This window comes from Elephas maximus, chromosome 9 (genome assembly GCF_024166365.1).
Source record: "Elephas maximus indicus isolate mEleMax1 chromosome 9, mEleMax1 primary haplotype, whole genome shotgun sequence".
NCBI lineage: Eukaryota > Metazoa > Chordata > Mammalia > Proboscidea > Elephantidae > Elephas > Elephas maximus.
The window spans coordinates 26,175,433-26,190,112 of record NC_064827.1 but is presented as its reverse complement, the minus strand read 5'-3'; the positions used below and the strand labels follow the sequence as shown (position 1 = coordinate 26,190,112).

General features: G+C 44.7%; 1 long non-coding RNA gene across 1 annotated transcript; it reads left to right on the top strand.

Moving 5' to 3' along the window:
* Positions 1-4,906: 4,906 nt before the first annotated feature.
* On the top strand, positions 4,907-14,387 carry LOC126083451 (uncharacterized). Its single transcript, XR_007518802.1, has 3 exons — positions 4,907-4,969; positions 13,376-13,494; positions 14,325-14,387. It is a non-coding gene; the product is annotated as an uncharacterized LOC126083451 (long non-coding RNA).
* Positions 14,388-14,680: the final 293 nt, after the last annotated feature.

The window sequence follows — 14,680 nt, the reverse complement described above, 5'->3', positions numbered from 1 at the left end:
TCTGGAGATCTACTTCTGAATATAAACCAATGAAAACCCTACAGATCACAACAGAATATTGTCTGATATAGTGCTGGAAGATGAGCTCCCTAGGCTGGAAGGCACTCAAAATACACAGTGGCCACAACAATGGGCTTGAGCATGCCAACTGTTGTGAAGATGGGGCAACACAGTGTTCCGTCGTGCATGGGGTCACCGTGAGCCAGAGCCAACTTGACAGCAACTAACACCACCACCAGTAGAAGGACATACAGGAGATCCGGGGGGAACAAAAGCAGTCAGTTTCTACCAGGAAAACCCAAGGGCACTAAGAGATTGGAAAGAACAGCCACCGATGGAAGAGTGTAATCAGAGAGAAATAAATAGAAACTGCCCAAAGAAAATACATGCGACCCAGCAACTAACACATGAAGTGTAGAAAATAGGCCAAGCAACAAGCTCTAAAAGGGTGTGATGGGGGTAAGGAAAGTAATCAAAGCTAGGAAAGCAAGAGAGTATGAAAAAATATCAAACAACGACTCAGCCAGAGAAATTATAGTACAAAGTTAAGAAAGTGCAAAAACATGATAAGGAAAGCGAAGGTGAGGAATGAGAAGAAGATTGTGAGAGAGGCGAAGATAAATAATCAGGCATTTTTCAAGTACAGAAGGAACAAGAGGTCAGTACAAGAGCCAATAGGGCCTCTAAAAGCTGGCAGAGGTAATTTATTGACAGAACATGAAGACATTGCTAAAAAAATTAAAAGCCTTCTTTCTCTCTCTCTCTCTCTCCTTGCCTCTCTTTTCACAAAAGGAGGATGGGGACATACACCAGAACAGTCATAAATTTCCCAGGAGTGGGAAAAAGACGTATTGAAGGAAATCAGGATCGTGTCGGCACCAGTGATCAAGACATTAGGACGTCAGAAAATTGTCCAAAGTCTAGAGCCAGGCCATAGCTTCCGGAACGAGGGGCCCAGAGGCTAGCAGGGTCCAAGGCCAGGGAAGAGGGAGGGGTGGGGGGGGTCTGTGGGTGTGAAAGAGCAGAGGCGGATCCGTCCACCCACGAGCTGGTCTCGGCAGCAATCTTGGCCGGTATCTTGAAGCTCATCTTGTAGATGCTTTTTATCTCTAGTGCAGGTAACAGATTCAAGGCTTTTCAGGTCTTTTATACTCCAAGCTGCTGGCTTTTAATGATCTCTCATGGGGCAGTTATTTTAGAGCACCTGGCCTGCCCATGCTTTAGGTAAAAGTTCACTTTTCCTTCCCGTAAGAAGAATCCAAACCAGAGGTAGAAGACCCGGGTTCCAGTGATGATGCTGCCACTTGCTGCAGTGTGACATCAAGCTAGTTGCCTAATCTCGCGGAGACAGCCAGTCCCTCATCTCTAAAGCAAAGAGAAATTAACTACCTTAGAAGACAACAGTGCTCAGAGCAAAGCGTTCCTTCATCTGTCAGTGCAGCAAATAATACACAGAGCTTTTTAAGGTGCCAGGCACTGTTTTAGGTCCCGGGAAGACAGGAATAAAAACCATGTGGGGCTGACATTTTATGTGGGGAGAAAGATAGCAAACACTAAACAGACAAATAAATAACAAGGTCATTTCATAGAGTGATGACCCCCAAAAAACCAAACGCACTGCCATCGAGTCAATTCCGACTCATAGCGACCCTACGGGACAGAGTAGAACTGCCCCATAGAATTTCCGAGGAGCGCCTCGTTAGCAGCCATAGCACTTAACCACTATGCCACCAGGGTTATGAGAGACTGAAAAAAAAGAAAAAAAAAAAACAGCCGTGTAAAGACCTACTCATATAGGTGGTCAGAGAAGGCCTTTCTGAGGAGACAATACTGAGTTGAGATCTCAACAAGGAGGAATGAGCATCTGAGGATAGAACACTCCAGAAAGAGGAGCAGCAAGGCTTAGTCACTAAGTTAATGTAAAAAAGCATTATATAAACTGTATTTAAAAAAAAAAAAAAGCCAAACCCTTTGTAGTCAAGTTGATTCTGATTCATGGCGGCCCCATGTGCTATAGAGTGGAACTGTTCCAGGAGGTTTTCTTGGCTATGGTCTTTAGGGAAGCAAATTGCCAGGACTTTCTTCCACTGCACTTCTGGGTGGGTTTGAATTGCCAACCTTTACTTTAGCAGCTGATCATAAACTGCTTGTACCACCCAGGGACCTCACGTAAACTGTATAAAAACCAAAAAAAAGCCCATTGCCATCGAGTTGATTCAATAGCGAGCCTATAGGACAGAGTAGAACTGCCCCATAGGGTTTCCAAAAGCAGCTGGTGGATTTGAACTGCTGACCTTTTGGTTGGCAGCCTAACAACCACTGTGCCAACCAGGGCTCCATATAAACCGTATAAAACCTAAACCAAACCCTTTGCCATTGAGTCGATTCCAACTCATACATAAACTGTATAGCATAATCTAAATGCTGGCTCTGAGTAGTAGTATCAAAAGCCTTGTCCAAGGCTGAGAATTTTATTTTCTTCCCTGCCCTCAATCTGAGTGAACTATAAAGGACTGTCAAGTCAAAGCAAACTTGAGCAAGACAAGTCTGATGACAAAGAAAGAAATACAAAGCACACAGCATTCACCAAAGTCTAAAACTGATTCCAAGAAGAGCTGGGAAGGACAAGCGATTTCTTTCGGCATGTGGAGCCTCCCTTGACACAGGGATTCCAAGACTGTGGTCACTGCTTGTGGCCTGCCACAAAGTCCCAGACAAGGAATCAGCTTCAGGCGTGCTGTTTACTTTGGTCTGCACAGAGTCTGTGTAGTAAATGGGGTAAAAATTGGGGATGCATGGATTAGCTTTGCAGCTCAAAAGCACCAGCCCTATTTGAAACTTATTCCATTCTGTTCCCCAACCCTGAAATAATTGTGATTGGATCACACAGCGATTAAAGAGAAAATCTTCACTTTTGTGCTTCCAAAGATATTATTTTCATTTCATAAAACAAGTCAAGTTCTTGGGCCAGAAAAGGAGCTGAATTCTAAGAAAGAGGAAAATAAATGGAACCAGAAACTTTTAAGACTTAAAGGGACTTGACACAATAGTCCAATCAGAGAGAAGTCAAATCTTATTTTCCAAATGCCTGGTAAGCACGTACTGGTTTCAGGGCATTAATCCAGGTGCCAAAATAAAAGCTCTCTGGTCCTTGTCCTTGAGGAACTCATAGTCTGTGGGTAGAATCACAGTATTTCAAAACACAGTATCTACTGGATCGTGGGAAAAGCCTCAATGGTGATTTTCACAAAGAAATAAAACAGAAGCGTTGATACTTCATTTAGAAAATATTAGACATTCAGGAATGAACATGTTTCAAGGAAATGCTACCTTCAGATATTTGTCCGACATACAAGTAGGATCTTAGATGGAGCAGGACAGGCCAGAACATGAACTTCAGCCTCAGCTGGCCCTGAATTGAGAGCCTAGTCCAGCTACTCACTAGCTGTGTGAGCGTGGTTAAGAGATTTAGCTTCTCAATTTCCTCATCTGTAAAAAAAAAAAATGGGGCTAATAAATGCAAAAGATAATAAATTTGCTCGTGGAGTTATTACAAGGATAAAATGAGATCTTGCCTTGAAGCCGTTGGAGGTGCTCCACAATTACCCCCCCTTCCCTTTAAACTGGAGAAATTAAAAAATAAACAATTATATCATTTAAGATTTACAAGTGTTAGTATCTCCCTTTTTAAGAAGGGGATAATGCCAGGTTGACATTTGGGAACTGACATCTATGATCTGTTTCATGGCTCCCCCTCTTAAGGGAGAATAAAGCCAGTTGCAGTCAAGTCGGCTCTGACTCATGGTGACTCCATGTATGTCAGAGTAGAGCTGTGCTCTGTAACGTTTTCCTTGGCTGATTTTTAGGAAATGGATTGCCAAGCCTTCCTTCTCGGGTGCCTTGAGTGGACTTCAACCTCTAACCTTTTGGTTAGCAGCCAAGTGTGTTAACTGTTTGTATTCAGTTGGCAGCCAAGTGTGTTAACTGTTTGCATCACCCAGAAATTCTGCACAGCTACCACCCGAGGCTTCAGGGGAGCTTCTGGACTAAGATGGACTAGGAGGAAAGCCCTAGCAATCTACTTCTGAATATCGGCCAGTGAAAACCTTATGGATCGCAATGGTCTGATCCACAACTGATCATGAGGATGGCACAGAACCAGGCGGCATTTTGTTCCATCATGCACAGGGCCTCTCTGGGTTGGGGGTCATCTCTTCTTCAGCCGACAAAATAAAAACAACATCCCTGCAGGCAAAACAATTCCTGGAGCTGGCAGTTCTCCTCCAAGAAAGAGCTGCAGATGCTGGCTGAAAGCATTCCACAGCTGGGTGAGTGGGGCACAGAAACTGTAAAAAGGGATCCAAAAGCAACTGTATGGAGTGCTGACATTGTCATCATTGGGGTGGACAAGATTGCCTAGGCAGAGAAGTGAGAAGATGGTTAATGCTTCTATGCTGAGCTCCAATGCTGACTGACTGCTTAGGAGAGAAGCTTGTGAAGGGGAGCAACAAGGACTGTTGGTTTGCAACCACCATGGGGGAGGGGCCAGTGCAAGCACATTATTATTCCTATTTTAAAGGTGAGAAAATCAAGACTTGGAGAGGTTAAGTAATCCGTCAGATTAATAGAGTTAGGTCTTGAACACGGGTCTACAGACCCGAAAACTGGTACGCGCTCCGTCAAATGCCACAAGAGAAGGTTTTCGGTGCTCACCAGAACCTGGTCCTCTTTTGCAGATGTTTACAGGTGCTCGTGCTCATGGTTGAAAGAACACTTGCTTGTTCTGTCACAGGAACACAGGAATCTCCTATTTTGGAAGCCATGTGGTCAAAGCCCTGGGATTATTATTGTGTGTGCTTGAGCTGGGCAGAATGAATGGAGAGGTTTGGAACACTCACTCCGAGACCTCGGCTTTTAGAAGCTGGCAGCCACGGAGGAGCCCCCTACTCGTGCCCCAGGAGACACAAAGGTAAGGTGAAGAGGGTTTATGGGCAAATGTGCCAAGAGACTCAGCTGCCCAGCGCGTGGGCCCTAGCAATACTCTCAGTGTATCAAGGCTCTGAGTTTATTTTCTGACTCCAGGAAAGCCACTGTTGATTTCGTCCATGAAGCAGGCTTGCCAGCTATCTGTTGACCCCAGGTTCTTTCTCCCCTGAGGAAGCCTGCTACCTTGGGAGATCGGCAGAGGTGGGTTGGTTCCCAGGGCTGCCCAAGCCTGGAGGGAGGGTGTCTGGGGTGGAGTGGGCTGGGGGTGGGACCCCGGGGCATGCCTGTGGGACTTGAGGCACGACCCTCTGTTTGCCAAATCTTTGGTTTGAGGAGTCACAAGGAAAATTGGAACTAATAATACCTGCCCCCTAAATTGCCTGGGATTAATTACGAGACTAATAATGCACAGTGTATGCCTAGGATGAAAATGAATTATCGTCTCATTATTAATATAGCTGGCTGGTTGATTCGTTTACATAAAACAGGGCCACTTCTCAATAAGCCAGAGGTCATTAGGTGCCCTCGTGGGGTGGCTTAAGGAACAGATTGTGGGTGTCTTTGCAAGGAGTTCCCACTGATTTACCAGCAGATAGGAGCCAGCGGATTGAAGGCCATCACCCAGCTTAGTAAATAAGATGCAAAGACCCAGCACAATGCCTGTGTTTATTTATTTTTTTTCCTTAAAGAAAATATTTTCCATAGCATTGGATGCAAACATGAAAAATAAAAAGGGGGTGGGGGAAGAAGAAACCTAAAACCAATGTAAATTGGAAGCAAACTAGTGTTCATTTCCTGTGGAGGAATTTTATATTTTTTAATGGAGTTACTGGGCTTTTTATTTCAGTATAAGGTGAAGAGACAAAGTAGGAGGATTTAAGGTTTCCAAGTGTGTGGAGTTCTGTGAACAGACCCTTAAATTTGCCAGCACGCCTCAGGCACTGCTCCTGCACAGCTAATGTCTTCCTTGCCAGGCCCAGGGCGGAGGGCCCTTTGACTCCCCGGGAAGTTATGCAGGGATAAGGGGAGTGTCAGGAATGCAGGATTAGGGCCCATAATTGAGGCTGTCATTAGTTGAAGAGGCAGGCAGGATTGTGAGCCTTTCCAAGTTTGCATTTATTATGGGATGAAGACATGGCTCCTTTGGTATAAAGGGGGTAGAGAGGATTTCTGCAAGTCTGCAATATTTTCTTCTCTCTCTCTCTTTTTTGAAGTTGGCTGGTTCTTCAACATTCATTATGTACTTCTTAATAGATCCCAGAAAGGCTGAAATATTCCTTTAGAGGAAATATTCACTTGAAACGCAAAAAGATTATAAAGACCTGAAAAACGTTAGATTTTTCTTTACCTTTCGAGGAAGGCCAGCTGGAAACTTCTGGAATTATTTCTATTCAGCACGCAGCCACAAACAGAACAGATGGAAGGATGAACCCTTCTTTTTCTGTGAATCAAGTGTGAATGTGGCAAGGCCGCTTCATCAGGCACTCCTTATTGGGTAGTGGGAACAGAGATCGAGGCCAAGGCTGAGAACCCTGCTCTGGCCTGAAAAGGCTGGAAAAGGGAGAGGTTTTAAGATTCTGAAGACAACAAATGGCTTGTAACTGCGTTACAAGTGGCATCCTAAGCACACATCGCTCTTAGCCTGGCGTTGAAGCAAGTTCCCTAATGACTTGTTAGGCAATCCTTTGAGGTGGTTACTACAAACATTTGTATAATAAACCTAACTTTAACCAGAATTCTTGGGGGTAGAGGAGATTCTGGTTAATGAATGATTAATTAAACCAAAACCAAACCACTTGCCTTTGAGTCACTTCCAATGTGGTGACCCTGTGTGTGTCGGAGTAGAACTATGCTCCATAGAGTGTTCAATGACTATGGTCTTTTGAAAGGAGATCACTCACTAGGCCTTTCTTCTGAGGCACCTCTGGGTGGTCTTGGACATCCAACCTTCCAGTTAGTAGCTGAGCGCTTAACCATTTGTGCCACCCAGGGATTCCTGGAGAGTTAATTAAAACACAAAAACTAAACCTATTGCCATCAAGTCCATTCCTACTCGTGGCAACCATATAGGACAGAGTAGAACTCTCCCATAGGTTTTCCAACGAGTGCCTGGTGGATTCAAACTACCGTCCTTCTGGTTAGCAGCTGTAACTCTCAACCACTGGGCCACCAAGGCTCCAGAGGGCTAATTAGACCTTTCCACTTTTGTTCTGGAACCCTGGTGGGGCAAATGTTGAGCCCTCAGCTGCTAATCAAAAGGATGGTAGTTCAAATCCACCTGGCAGCTCCGCAGGGTAAAGACTTGGCGATCTGTTCCCATAAAGATCAAAGGCATAGAAAACCCTACGGTGCAGTTCTACTCTGTCACATGGGTTGCTATGAGTCCAAATGGACTTGACGGCATCTAACAACATTTTTGTCCTGATTACTGTTGCTATAATTGTTCCCAAAATGTTTTATTCTGTTTTTCAGACGAGTAACATAGCCTTTCCAAGTAGCATTTTTATCCCAGAGGAATACTGTAGTAGGATCATCTGGGAACTAAATGCTTAGTGCTCTACACTGGGGATTTACATTAGAAGGTACCTAATATGTGTGATATGTTATAGAACGAAAGGTAACTGGCTATATAGGATTGTGAACTGTGAGTCAGTTGAATGTTCAGGGATGGGGTATTAGAATGGATGGCCTGTAGGTCTTCTTTCTGGCAGTAATTGGAGAGCAAGGCCTGTTGTCTATTAAGGCCACTCCTAGTTCATGAAAATAAAGCCATGTCAACTGTGTATAAAAGAATGTTTATCTTTCTATTCTCCATGGAAGGAGTTGGAGGGGGCAGGCCAGGAATGTGTCTTATTTATCCAAATGTGATATCATATCATTGTTGTCTTAACAGGGAAAAAGTATGTTTACATTCATCCATGTCTCACCTCATGAAGAGCCCTGGTGGCACAGTGGTTAAGCGCTTGACTGCTAACCGAAAGGTTTATGGTTCAAACCCACCAGCTGCTTCATGGGAGAAAGATGTGGCAGTCTGCCTCCATAAATACTGCAGTCTTGGAATCCTACGGGGCTGTTCTATTCTGTCATGTAGGGTCGCTATGAGTTGGAATTTGACTAGACGGCAATGAGTTTTATGGGTTTAGTTACCTAGTGTTCCCATAACAAAAAATACCACAAGTGGGAGGCTTTATAGAACAGAAGTTTATTTTCTCACAGTTCTGGAGGCTAAAAGTCCAAATCAGGATCTTGGCCATGTGGATGTCTTCTCTGGACCTCTCTCCTAGTTTCTGATGTCTGCCAGCAGTCTTCGCTGTCCCTTTGACTGTAGATGGGTCCTCACATGGAATCTGCCTTTCCCTGTTCGTCTCTGTGTCTACTCTGCTCTTTTTAGAAGACATCAGGGAGAAGTGATTAAGTTTAGGACCCACTCTACTCTGGTATGACCTCATTAACCAAAAAAAGAAGTCTTATTTCAAAACAGGGTCATATGTATAGGTACAGGGGTTAGGACCTTCACATTTCTTTTGGGGACCATGATTCAATTCATAACAGTGGTTTAGGGTAGATTCAGTGCTTATTTGTCATGGTATACCTTGCACTAGCCCAGTGCCAGTCAATAGTAAGTGATCAGTAATTTTTCATTGAATGAACCAGTGTTGCCTGCTCCTTTAAAGGGATCTCACTCTGTGAAGTATTGAGATAAGAGTTCTTTATCAACATTGGGATGGAGCATTTTCCTGGCCAAGCTGGGTCCCAGGTGCTCTCAGTGTAGACAAGCCCATGCTCTACCCCTGTGGTCTCCTTGTGCCCATTCCTTTAATTGCATGTGGGGCATTTTTTATTTTGGGGGGGCAACTGATAAGGGAAGGAGGCAGAGGAGAAAGGAAGATGTTGATTTGAATGGTAGGAGCAACTATTTTGAATTTGGTCTAGTAAACAGGGTTGGAACCCACGATTAGAGGAACGAGGGTCAGAGAATGAGAGAATCGTCCTCCAGAGAATGTCCGTGAGGCTCTGGGTACTGGACTTCTGCTTTGAGGCCCTGACTCGATAGCAATGGGTTTGGGTTTGGTTTTATCTGCTATAGCGGAAGTGGGTGAATTTTATCTGCTATAGCGGAAGGGGGTGAAAGGAAAGGGGGTTGAGAATAGGTGTCGAGGTATCATAAAAAAATGTGCTGGCCATACTCTCCTTAGCCAGGAAAAAAACGAAAACAAACCCATTGCCGTTGAGTAGATTCTGACTCATAGTGACCCTATAAGACAGAGTAGAACTGCCCCATAGGGTTTCCAAGAAGTAGCTGGTAGATTCAAACTGCCAACCTTTTGGTTAGCAGCCATAGCTCTTAACCACTGCACCACCAGGGCTCCTCCTTAGCAACAGAAGGTTGAAAAGCTCTAGATGGATAGGAGAATGAGGCAGCCATTCTGAGGAAAAGGTGACTCCTCCTATCACTTGTACCATCGGTGGCTCACTGAAGTTGCCTTTCCCTGTGCTCAGACTTGGGATGTTACTGGAATCACTCATGTCCCAGCAGACATTGGTCTGGCTGCACAATGGCTGAATGCATGTCTGGATGTTTTAACAATGTGACCACACAGTATTGTGACATGATTTGGTCATGAGACTGTGACCCATGGCTGGATGAGCCAGGTCTAAATCCCGGCAAGTTTGCCCAGGGTTCCAGGGCCAGCTTGGAATGCCAAAAGGGCTCTCCAAAGACCTTTCTACATCTGTTCCTCCTCACTAGGATTAAGATGCTTGATGATAGGGACGAGGTCTTATAGTTCTATTATATCTGCCCTTTCCCTCTTCCCTTCCCCTGAGGACTGGAACAGTCCTGGGCACGTAGATGGGTCTCCATAAATACTTGACGGATAAACTCACATTCCTGGTGATTGGTCAAAGATGTGTCACTTACTATGAAGTGTGCAAAGAAAGTCCCTCACTCGTTTGTCCAGTAAGCACTGTAGTGATTTAATCTGTGAACCAATGACTTCAATACAGTTTCCAGAAATAGAGTTCTCCATCCTTTGAAGTGGGTTGATTGTCAACCGACATTTTATCTGTGCTCATTCATCTGACAATTAGTCAGGGCTCCCAAAGTGTGGAGCACGGTGCTAGGCACAGGGGGAGACAGAAAACCGTCATGCTGCCCGCATGTACTAAGAGGGGAGTGGGCTGGACAGGAATATCAGCATTGTGAATGGTCTCTGAGAGGGGTTGCATCCACCCACTGTGGGCTCATGGGGGAGGGTGACTCACCGTCTGAGGGGTTGCTGGGTTGTATAATTAGATTGGCTGCTGGAGTCTCCTTCCTTAGACATTCCAAGCTGGCCTCTGGCCTGGCTCCACCAAGGGGTCAAGGGGCATGACCCTGTCTGTCTTCCCCTAGATGGGTTGACTAGTGGGAGTCTGTTACTCCCTGGAGCCAGCTTCACACATGCTCTGAGTTGGCTTTCTCAAGAAACAGGGTGAAGAAGAATATTAAGGAGAGTGAGGATGAGGTTCAGAAAGCCGGGAAGGCCAGGTCCTTTCTCTGAGTCAAAGTGGCAGCTCAAAGCTTTCGTCATTCCTCAGAGACAAGAGAGTGCATGTTTGTGTTTTGCGGGAGCATGAGGGAGGATGTTTGAGAAGGGCTGTCTCTACAAGATGGCTCCTGGATGAGACAATTAGAGGAAAGGGCAGTGCTGAACGCTTTGTTTTCATAAAAGATCCATCTGGGGGAAAAAAAAAAAACTTGCCAATGTGTTTTTGGAAACCATCTTCCCTTCATTCAGAGGCAAACAGCCATATGAAGTCTCAAGGAAAAGGAGTATGTTCTTGTAACTTAGATGACCCGCTTATGTGAATATAGGAACAGCATGAAAAAATGGAACTACTTTGTAGGCTGGAAAAGGTTAACGTCAGGGTGTATTCGTGAAGTAGTAGCAAACAGGCAGTGTTGCGCTGTTATTTTGCAATAAGATTGCAGACCAGAGTACAAAGCTGGGGTGGGAGGGTTGGACTGTGGGATCATGAAGACTACAGGGCCAGGCATTGTCAGACCCTTTGTTAGTGCCTGAGCTAGGAAAGCAAGCTAAGATGCAGCCAGAAGCTCAACAAGGCATTTCAAAACTGGGTATACTTGATGCTTTTTGGAAAAATAAAATTGGACTTCTTGCTACCCTTTAATTTTTAGTATACACTAGCATAACAGACTTGCCAAATCTGGAAGTGGGTAAGCACATATGTAATCACCAGTAGTAGTCCCTGAGTGGGGCCGATGGATAAAGTGCTTGGCTGCTAACCAAACGGTTGAAGGTTGGAGTCCACGCAGCTGTATCTCCAAAGAAAGGCCTGGTGACCTACTTCCCAAAATTTAGCCATCGAAAGCTTTGTGGAGCACAGTTCTACTCTGACACATATAGGGTCACCATGAGTCAGAGTCAGCTGGATGGCAACTGGTACTGGTTTAATTTCCTTATCCAAGAAGCTCATTTCACATTTGATATGCCACCTCACTGATGCCTGTTTCTGTTCAGTAATCTCTGATCTGCCAAGTAATCTTCGGAAAACCTGGTGGCATAGTGGTTAACTGCTACGGCTGCTAACCAAAGGGTCAGCAGTTCGAATCCGCCAGCCACTACTTGGAAATTCTATGGGGCAGTTCTACTCTGTCCTATAGGGTCGCTATGAGTCGGAATCGACTCGACGGCACTAGGCTAATTTCTGATCATTCTAGAGTATTGCTTACTCCTATTTACAGATGAAGAAGTCAAGGAAGAGAAAATTAAGCAACTTTACAGGGAATTAATCATGCAACAGAACCAAGGGCTTCCAAGGGTAGTGGATTCCAATTCTCACCCCAGGCTGCAAAACTAGGTGCCCTTCTTTTCTTCTGGGAAGAACTGCTAACATTTCATCATCAGTCTTTCACTTTACAGAGCTGATGGAAAAAATTATCATTTGCTGAGAAGGTAGAGAAATGCCTACTTCTTGGCCCTTAAAAGCTTTAATATAGGTCGAAGTAACTCAGATCCCTGCTTCAGCCATTTTGTCTTAATTTCCACACTGGGTGTGTCCACAACTAACCAAAAAGCTGGGGCGGGGCGGGGCGGGGCGGGGAGGAGGCAAAACCTGTGGTTATACTGAATTTCCTGTTTATTGATCAGATTGATCCTTCCTTAAAATGCTTATTGAATTTACTAGCCAATTTAATTAAAAGAGTTAAAAAGGTGATAAACCTTCTCTTGGGGAAGAATTGTGCCCATTGTTGCTTGTTACTGTTTTTCAGCTACATATAATGCATAGAGCTGGATTGGGGACCAGGCAAACCAAAATAGAATTTTTTTCTAAGATGAAAACTTGTCCCCCAAGGCGACTCCAAGTTGCCTTACAACTCTCATGTACGGAGGCCAATAGTGAGTGTAAGTCTATTCAGCAAGAGATTAATTTAGAGATTTTTAGACAAAGCTGGGAGGCTGCCTTGATACTTGTTGAACTGTTCATGCCCAAAATGTACAACATAGAGAAGAAACTAGAAATTGGCCTAGGAGGCAATGGGAACCACTTTTGGTCAATTAAACCCAGAAAAACGCAGAGATTAAAACAAAAAAAAACAACAACAAAAACTAGCATCAGAAGTTAATCTGTCAAAAGCTATGATCCTGCCCTAAGAAAGTTGTTCTTTGTCTATTGCATAATTTTTAATAACAGCTAATAATGTGTGAGCCTTTACTCTGTACCAGACTTAGGGCTAAATCTTCGTACACATTCTTTCACTCAATCCTCACAACAAGCCTATGGTTATAATTTATGTTTTACAGAAGGAATTGAGGCTCAGAGAGGTTAAGTCACCTCCCTAGGGTTCCAGAGCTTGTCAAGGATGTAGCCAGGATTTGAACCCTTGGCTGCCTGACTCCAGGGCCCACACTCTTAACTATGTCTACACTGCTTAGTATTTACTAAATGCCTGCAGTGAACAAGGTGCTTCTAGTGCATTTTATAACTATAGGAGCCCTTCAGGAGAGCCTCGAAGGTGACAATCTTGGATTTTGTCTTGTGCCGCATAATGGAAGGTCTTGAATTTCATTAGCTAGGGTATAAGAGACAAGGATCCTGAATTAAGATGTTTCTGCTGAGAATGGAATGGAAGGAACAACTTCTGGGGACCTTTGGAAAAAAGGAAAAGAGGATCAGGCAATGAGAAACTGATGCTCGCCCCTCAGGCTTGGAGATTAGGAGTTGGAAATGAGTGAGGAAATGGCCCCAGGCAAAGACAATAAAACTTGATTTGAGTTTGACATGGTGGCAACTTGCCTTAAAAGAGAAAGGAGGAGCTGGAGAGGTATAGGAGTGAACAGAGGGATAGTGTGTTCAGGTTTTTTCTTTCCTTTTTTTTTTAAAGACGTTCTCTTGAGTCTGCTCCAGTTAAAAGTGAAGGAATAGGAGAGGTCGTACAGAAACGAAGTGGAGAGAAAGAATTGAAGGAGCTCGGAGAACAGAAGGGAAAAGATCACAGGAGAGGTAAGAAGAAAGCCCAAGGGAGCACAAAGCCCCAGGGAAGACAATGTGGCAGAAAAGGAGGTGGTTTAATCAGCTGCCTAAGGCAGCCATAGTTAAATAAAGGATGCAGGGCCGAGGAAAGGGGCCGTTCTGGAAAGGCCAGGGTCAGCAGTGGTTTCAGCGACAGCTATTTGGGGGCAAAGGGACAAAGTTGAGGAGACTGTGGGAGGTGCCCAGTTTGAGGGGGTGTGGAGGGAGAGGCAGAGGTATGGACCTGCTGTATCCCTAGGGGTATTTAGGGGCTGGAATGTTCTGGAAGCCGAGTGATGGTTAAGACATAAATGACCACAATGACCACTGGAGACAGAGGAAGGGCTGGGGCAATCATAAAATGGATATTTAGATGCCTCTCTAAAAACCGATCTTCAGTGGTCATAAACTATGAACAAACATGCCTCAGGCAGGTATAGTGTTGGTCCATCTGGCCAGCTTAGCTCTGACCCCACAGAGACCTGATCGTATAATTTAAAAAAAAAAAAAAAAAAGGTGGCTGAAAATACCAGCCCAAGTCTGCCACAACCTGTTTATGCTTTTGTGTTCTGATGGAGGAGGCAGTGGGGTAGGTATAGATGGACCTGTGTGGGTGGAATTAAAAAATAAAAGCTACAAGAAATGATACCATTTTAAAAGAAGAATCAGCTTTCAAAGGAGAGAGCCTGGTGAGCTTCGTTTTAGAGCCGAGTGCAATCAAGGGAGAGTCGAGGTTCTAGGGCTGAAACCTGGTCCTGCCACTTCGGAACTGACCCTGGGCAGGTGCAGCCTTTCCTGGGCCTCGGTTTTCTCATCTGCAGAAAGCGGCTCTCACAGATTATCATCCATGGACCCGTGCAGAGTTACCATCTGGACCGGAGCTGGTAAGATGTGGGGGTTTTGCCTGAGCTGTGGGAGTCACAGGGAGCTGTGAGGCAGAACAGTCCGATAGGACCTGGAGAACGAACTTTCCAGAGCCAGATTTCATTATGTCATCGAGTAATGAAAAAGATAATTTCACGGCCACCCTTCTTTCCATAGAGCCAGGGTGGGTAAATGGTACCTTGTTTCAAAATAACAGATGTCAAGTTTTAGGAGGCTGAAAGCTGGGAGTTATGTGATATTAATGTGGGGGTCAATCAGGGTCAATTTTAAATCTTATTTAAAAATAAGTCTA